Source organism: Arachis ipaensis, chromosome B04 (genome assembly GCF_000816755.2).
Source record: "Arachis ipaensis cultivar K30076 chromosome B04, Araip1.1, whole genome shotgun sequence".
NCBI lineage: Eukaryota > Viridiplantae > Streptophyta > Magnoliopsida > Fabales > Fabaceae > Arachis > Arachis ipaensis.
The window spans coordinates 71870539-71878625 of NC_029788.2; the positions used below are offsets into that span (position 1 = coordinate 71870539).

Here is an 8087-nt window from a genome sequence, read left to right on the forward strand (position 1 = left end):
ATAATATTTGAATTTAAATTTGAATTAATTAACAAGTCTTCAGTTGATGGGTGGGGACCACTTGTTTTGTCCATTCTGCAGCTTCTAATCTGTGTTTTCTGGGCTGAAAACTGGGTCAAAACAGCCCAAAAATCGCCCAAGTGTTGTTCTGCGTTTTCTGCACGTGGCGCATGTCACGTGTACGCGTTAGTCACGCGTACGCGTCAATGGTCTTTTTTGCGAGTCATGCGGACGCGTCGGTCATGCGCACGCGTCGCTGTGCAAATCTTCAAATCACGCGTACGCGTCAGTCACGCGCACGCGTTGCTCCTCGCTGCCATCTCCTTTGATTCTTGTGCTGCAGAAACTCCATCAAATCCAGCCGAATGCTACCTAAAATAAAAAAAATTGCAAAAGACTCAAAGTAGCATCCATCTTGGCTAAAAGATAATTAATTTGTTAACATATAATAGAAGAGTAGTAGTAGGTTCAATGCTTGACAAGTGTTTAGCTCCAATGATCGACAAGTGATATGTCTGCATTCATGACAAGTGGCACACTAAAAAAACAAATAATAATCAATATTATATGATTATATGATAAAAGGAAAACATGAAAGAAACAAAAATCTGAAAGCTGTCAATATTCAATACACCAGCAGAAACTAGGCGGGATATTTGAAATTAAAATCAAATTTGAATTCTTCTCAGTTCTCACTCAACTCACTCAGTCTCATATCTCACCGGTGGGCGCGTTCTTTCCCTTTTGGATCAGAATTTGAACTTGAGCATTTGAAATTAGGGTAAGGGTGAACAAATTTAAAATTAGTTTTAAAAATCAAATCTTTCCTTGATTTCTTTCAATCTCTCTTTCTCTTCTTTCTTTCTCGCACTCTCTCTGGTTGATTTTCTCTTATCATCTTCTTCGTCCATAACGATGACGTTGTAGAAGTATTGGAGAAGTCACAGGCGAGAGAGTTGAAAATCAAGAAGAGGAGAGGAAGATCTAACAGACAAGGAGGTGGAGGAGGAGATGCAAGCTTCAGGAGCAGAGGCGAACAGAGATTTCACGGTGATTTCAGAGCCGGCAGAGTGGGGAAGAAGCAGCACAGCAAAGATAGGATGTTCATCGCACCCCCTTCAAGCAACTTCATTTATGTTGCTGCGTGTAACTACTCTCCCTCTAACTCTCCCAAAGCTTCCTCCCTTTACGTTAATTATCTCTTCACCTTATACTTTTTTAACAATTCAGGCTTTCATTTACTCCGTTTGAATATCCGGTGTGCACAACTGATGGGAGTATATGATAAATTAGTTTGAAAATTTACTGGTAAGCCATCACAAGTGTTTTTCTTAATCGAAAGTTAATGAGCTGTTATATGATAAATTGGGTTTGCAAATTGGGTGCAGGAACATAATCCCGTAGCATAATCGCGTGCAAATTGGGTGCAAATTATGAGTTACTGTAAGCCATCACTCTATCTCACTTTCACTGCATTGAATTGCTATTCCTTTTGCTTTTTCTACGTTGAGATGCATTTGGTTGAGAAACCCCAAACATGAGCTGAATGGTGAATTTTAATTGCATGTTTCTTTGTATATCATTTTCTTCATTTTTTTAGGAAAGAATATTCATGATTGAGGAATCGAGCTGTGTTTTTTTCTTCTCCTATTCTTTTCTGCGATTAAATATTTTTTTATTGAAATGTAACGTCTTGGTAAAATATTAACGAAGTTTATACTGTATAGGAAGGACAAAAAACTAGCGTTAAGAGATTTTCTCACATTGTCGATGATTTTGTTTGATTTCTTTCTCTTTTATTTGGTGATATAAGCTTCAAGTTTCCATCAAGCTGGCCTGTGAGTCTGTGACTCGGGTTTTAATAAACTGAAAATTGGAAATTGTAAAGAATATTCATAAACATCATTACAGAAAAACCTAGGGAGAGAGTACGTCTGAGTATTCAAAAAAAAATATTGAAGTTTGATTATTAAACTGTATTATCATTGTGATTGTTCATCAGCCACTTATTCAATGTAGCTTTATATTGCTGATTAGGTTGTGGATGTAATTCAAATATCTATACATATATACTTTTACATGTAAATATATAATTCCTTTTAATGCATTACCCTCAACAGAAAAAATAATTAATTGCTTTCCTTTACTATAAACTGCAATCAAAAGCCAAAGAACCAACAGTATGATTGTTGACCTATTTTTAAGGACTGTTTGCTGTGATATCGGTTTTCAATTTCTTGGATATGAGTCTTTCATCTAATATTACTGTGTAAGGCTTTGAACTGACGTATAGATAGTGAAAATTGTTGTATTCCTTGAAACTGTGATTGAATCAGAGTAAAAAAGCTTCATTTTTTGAGAATGTTGATGCAATCTACGTATGTTCTCCATGTATTTTAAATTTTTCGTAATTGTTCTGCAGTGTTTGTTGATGGTCCTTAAAAAGGAGAACTTAAAGTTATTAACTTCCTCTTCAGTGTTTCTTCCAGTTCACCCAATGATGGTTTCAGTTATTCAGACTAGGATGATGGAGGTAACATGTTTGTGAGAACTTTGTCCTTAACTAATGTTGAATGGTTTAGGGTTTATTTAAATATAGCATCCATGTCACCACCTTAATATTTAATATAAAGAAATTAATTGTGGGATTAGAATCAATCTTCTTTAATTGTTTTTGTAGCAAAATATGAATAAATATGATAAACTACATAAACAATATATGAATTATACGAGAACCAAAAAAGTTATTTAATATTTTTTGCATTTTGGTTAATACGAGGATGTTAAACTTTGATGCAATTTCTATTCTTCCTGTAAGTTTGTGACTTGAAAAAATATATATTAAAAGGAGATTATAACATGAAGTTAAGAAAGAAAAAACCTCAAACAGCTCGACCTTTGTTGATTTTTTCCCTTTATTATCCATTAACCTTATTTTTATCAAGTCTACACTCTATAGATACTGAGATACATGTATTTCCAATTTTGTAATAGTGATAATGACTTTCTTGACCAAAAACACATATGGTAGTATTCACTTCTAAAGTTCATACATTTTCTCAACTATTCATCTAAAATCATGTTTTGAGATCCGTCTTTTAAAAATCATATCATTGACTATAGATAAAGTACTATTAATATTGAGAATTTCTGATTTGTCTTCTGATCAAATGATATTGGATTATGGATAAAATTTAATTTGTGAATTTGATAGTTGTTTATTTATTATGTTGGATAGTTTACAAGGGAGCCAGAAGCACCAGACAGGGCAGTCGCTCAATGGCATCTCTGGAAGAGCTCAGCTTACTCTATCCAATCTGATGCAGTTGAAAATGAATCATATCAAAGCTCTCCAAAGTACCCTAGCAGACAAGTATTATTCTATCATTTTATTTTTAGATTTTGATTATATTTTGTTATACTTTTTTCTATCCTCTTCGGTACTCTTGATATTTCTATTTATTTGGGTTTGATGCCTATAGTCAGCAGCCCTTATTCTATAACATATAGAGAAGAAAGAATAAACATTAGTATGTTATATCCATTTCATTTTAACTAATTGGATCCAAGACTAAAATAACACACCTTTATGGATTTGTACCCACCATCACATTGTTAGAAATTCTTCATTTGGTATGTCAATCCTCTCATCACTAACACTTCATATATGCCAATATAAATTTTCTTGAAAGATGTTTTGAGTTCTTAATTTATTAACTGGAATAAAAATGATTTGTTTTTGGAAATTCTGTAAGAGATAATTTTGGATTAATGAAGATCATCAAGTAATGCAAAAAATAATTCTGTAAGAGAATTTTTTGCTGAAATGTGAACATGAGTCATGGTGTTGTACATGTCTTTGGTTCAAGGGAGGCTTACCCTTCAAAAGCAGTGCGAACTGAGTTACTTTGAGCATACTTTCGAGTACTGGTAAGTGGTAACTAAGATCTTTGTCCCTCTCTTTTGCTTCTATAAGAAAAAATTAAAGAGAAAAAAAAAAACAAAGAAGGCTCTATTTTGTGCATACTTTTAGGTAAAATATTTTTGTTAAAGCTGTTCATCTTGGATTGTTTCTGATGTTACATCATTAATGATATTAACTATGTTTATATTATATGGATTAATTCTGTGGATTACAAATTTTTTGAGTGCCAAATTTTTTATTTTCAATAGAGATTTGAGAAATTACATGTGTATTTATAAACTACTCTATGAACTCAATAAACAATTTGATTTGAGTTTCAAAATGATATTTTTTTAAAATTACATGACATAGAGAAAGAAAGGATAAAAACATTTGGATGTTATATATATTTTGTTTTTAATATGCCCCATCATCACAATTAGCAATTCTTAATTGATTAGTTAGTTTTAATTAACTGGATCCTACACTAAAATATATTTATGCTATGCTCTTTATTATGAAGTTCGAATATATCTTTTATTTTGCGTTAACAAACTAATACTAAATTCTAATTTATTTTGTGTTTTTCTCTAATAAAAAAATATAAGTTTAAATTTATATTTCAGTAATAAGATTCAATGAAAAGTTTGGTTCAATGCATATTCATTAAGTATTTCCCCAGACGAATGGCAGAAAAATGTGTTACATGCATATCATTTTGGACTTACTTTCAAATGTTAACACCAACAAAATGGAAGAGATTAGAAAATGTTTGCATATGTTTTTTTTAAAAAAAAAAAAAATTTGAGCCCTTATATTGAATTCAACCACTACGAGGTCGTGAATATTATATGCATCACTTTTGTATATGCTTTTCCTTTTAATATTTAAAGTGATAATCTATTATGGTGCTTGGTAATTTTGCAGGGAGTTTTCATATTTTTGTAATTAGAGGACTTGCGAGAGATAGTGAAATCCAAGAGGGTAGTGTTCTGGAAGCTGAAGTTGAGCTGTTCAAGAAGTTTTTAGAGACAAGTGAGTGATTTGTATATTTATCCAAAAGTTTTATTTGTTTTAGACATTGATTTTATATGTTATTTTGAACTTTGTATTTGGCCTTTATGTTAAAAGTTTTTTTATCTTGATCATTGGTTAAGGAATCTATTTTATTTTTTATTGGTGCCTTTTATATTAACCAGGTGGACCTTTCATAAATTCCCAATTCTATTTTAGTTAATTTTCAATATTTTTATGTTCTCCTCCATTATGGGGCTGGCAATATTCAAAGTGTTAGGAATGCTATAGTTTTAATATTAATTCTTTTATCATGTTCTTAGTATGCTTTTGATAACTTCTGCTAAGCCAACTTGATAGAGAATGTGAATTCCTAGACACAGAAGAGGATAATGAATGACAATCTTCTAATTGGTCTTCAAAAGATGAGTTGTGTTTTGGTATGGGATTTGTTTTTCCTTTCATATGAATTTGTTAGATCATTGTGAAATATTCTTATTTCTTTTCATATGGTGAATCCCACCCCATTGGATATTTTGCATTCCAATAAGTTTTTACAAATGGTAGTTGATTTGTTTAAAATTCTAGAAAGATTTTTCTCCTTCAATTTGGTGAGCATTTCTTTCTATATGCATCTGTTACTAATGAGAGAATAACAGGTTGGTTTGGCAAGGCTTTCTTTTTTTACCTCTCTTTTTAAAGAATATAATCTGTTGTCATGTTTTATGCTTGATTATATTTCTTGCATTCTGTTATTTTATTATATTTAATAGATTAGTAATTACAATTAGTGTCAAGGTGTTTAGTTTTAATTAGTTGTTGGGCCTTAGACTGTTTAATTTGATGCGTGAGTTGTCTTAATTTACGTTAAAAATTGCCGTTCATGATATTCACATTTATCTTTGTTATCTTTATGATTTTTGTTCTTTGATAGCAAATCTCAACATTGTTATTATAAACAGAATTGTTTGAAGATCAAGCAAAAGACATTGGTTAATAAAGCTGTTGATAGTGGATGTTACATATATTAAAGTCCAAGCTTTAATATTCTCATGGATTATCCCAACTTTAAAAAGATGATTTCATTGCAATTTCATGATTGGCCTAAGGTACCTTCATTTGTATGCACGGTATGCACTGTCTTTGGAGGTTTTGGTAGGTGTGTATGTCTATAGTTTGGATCTTTCAATTTTTTTTTATGTTTTTCGTAAATCTGTATATAACATAAAAAATGAAAGACAGTGAGAAAAGAAAAAACAATATAATACTTGAATTTTAAAAAGGGAAGACAATGAGAAAAGGAAAAATAAGATAACACTTGAATTTTATCTTCTTTCTGAAACTATGCTACCTTTGTTGTGGTATATACTACACAAATGTAAGTTGATGTAATGTTCATGGTTGATAATATTTGTGTGAATAAAAGAACTTTGGTGTTGGACAACAAAATGTTCAGATTTTTTGGAGAAAAAAGAGATATTGACCCAAGCTGATGCAAAAGTACATAGTAAGTATTAAATATAACACTTTTTTGTATATTTTTTATTTTTAGTCTAGAAGTTTTTGACAAAAAGTTATGGAAGATAAAAAAAATTATTCATGACTAAATTGTATGATTGATGGTGTAATCTTTTGAGAATAAATTATTAGTTTATCTGATTTTTCTTTGGATTTGTTCATGATGTGTTTGAACAAATTGTTTTTTGTTAGCAGTTTAAATATGTGATGCTTTGATGAGATGGTTTTATGTGTGATTTTAGGATTTGATTTGAGATAAACTCAAATATTAACTATTCAGATTCTATTTGGAAAAGGCAGTTTTGATAGTGTTAAGCAGAAAGCTTAGCATTTATCTCAACCTTGCTAAGATCCAAGATGTTGTCTCTTATTTGGTTAACTATTGGGTATTGTTCATTTGAAATTTAAAACATTTATCAAAGGAAGTCTCCTAAAATTTAGGAAAAAAGAGTCAATATAATATTGCTGGTGGATCAAATAAGCTAAATTCTTTTCTGAAAATTACACTTTGATAAGTAAGATTGGATAATGTATGAGGACATATACCAAACAAACAAAGAAAAGTGACCCAAAAATTTGATTCATGTGAATTTCTTTCTAACAAATGATTGGTATAATTTATGCACAACAAATTTGCATTGTGCCTTGGTATCTTACTGTATTTGTATTGCGCCTTGGTCCATTTTTGGGGTTTAGAGGGACTAGAATCTTCATTTTCTGAGAACTAATTTGTATGTCTTGGTGTAAATTTTGTTGGCTGATCCATGATAAAAAAATTTGAGGAGTGTTAGGGGGCCAGCAATTTTTGGTATTTGTAGTCATCAAATAACCATCAATGATGATTTTAATGGTGGGAGATTGATGTGATATTTCATCCAATGGCTCATTTTTTCTTGCTGGTTACATGCTGGCCAGAATTTGAGAAAGTTGCTGGCCTTCTAGACTTTTTCAAAAAATTTATCATTCAATAAATCTGAAAAGTATATACTTCATTGTTTAGAAGCGTTGATAATAACTAGATAAGATTTTTTATTTAATTGAATTGAATTTTTATGAACATGGAATTGTTTATTTTTTGTTTATAGCTTAAACATGTGACGAGTTGATGAAATAATTTCACTATAATACTATTTAGCTCTAACAAAATTTGCTTATGAATGCATCAAACACTTATCGTATAATGTTCTAAAGTATAAAAGTTAAATCAGTATGAGTAGTGGCAATTTTATCCCCCATATCTATGACATTGTCAACAAGCATCAATTTATAAACTTCATAATAGACTTTTGCTTTTAAGTTTTTTGCTTCTTACTTTTTACAACTAAAACACATTCAAATAAGATAACTTTTTTATTTTTACTGAAATATATAGACTTCTATGTGAATATTAAGACATGTTCAATTTATTATTCGTTGGTAAATCATTGTGGTTAACATTTTGTATTATAGTTTTTGTTTTTTCTACGTTTAAATTGAACTTTATAGAGTGTGGTAAATAATAGGTAGAGCAATAAGATAAATTAGGATTATCAAAGCTAAATGCAATTTTAGAATTGTATTTATTAAAACACTTTTTTTTTTTAAATCTTTAAGTGATTGATAGTTGCCACATTTACATAATAGTTTATATATATAAAGAGAAATCATTTAA

At 30.3% G+C, this 8087-nt stretch overlaps 1 long non-coding RNA gene across 2 annotated transcripts; it reads left to right on the plus strand.

The window, feature by feature from the left end:
• LOC110271084 lies at positions 704-1629 on the plus strand. Of its 2 annotated transcripts, XR_002361163.1 has the most exons (3): positions 704-781; positions 928-1146; positions 1231-1629. It is a non-coding gene; the product is annotated as an uncharacterized LOC110271084 (long non-coding RNA). The 2 variants fall into 2 exon arrangements; XR_002361162.1 differs by lacking the exon at positions 704-781 and having other exon boundaries at positions 851-1146.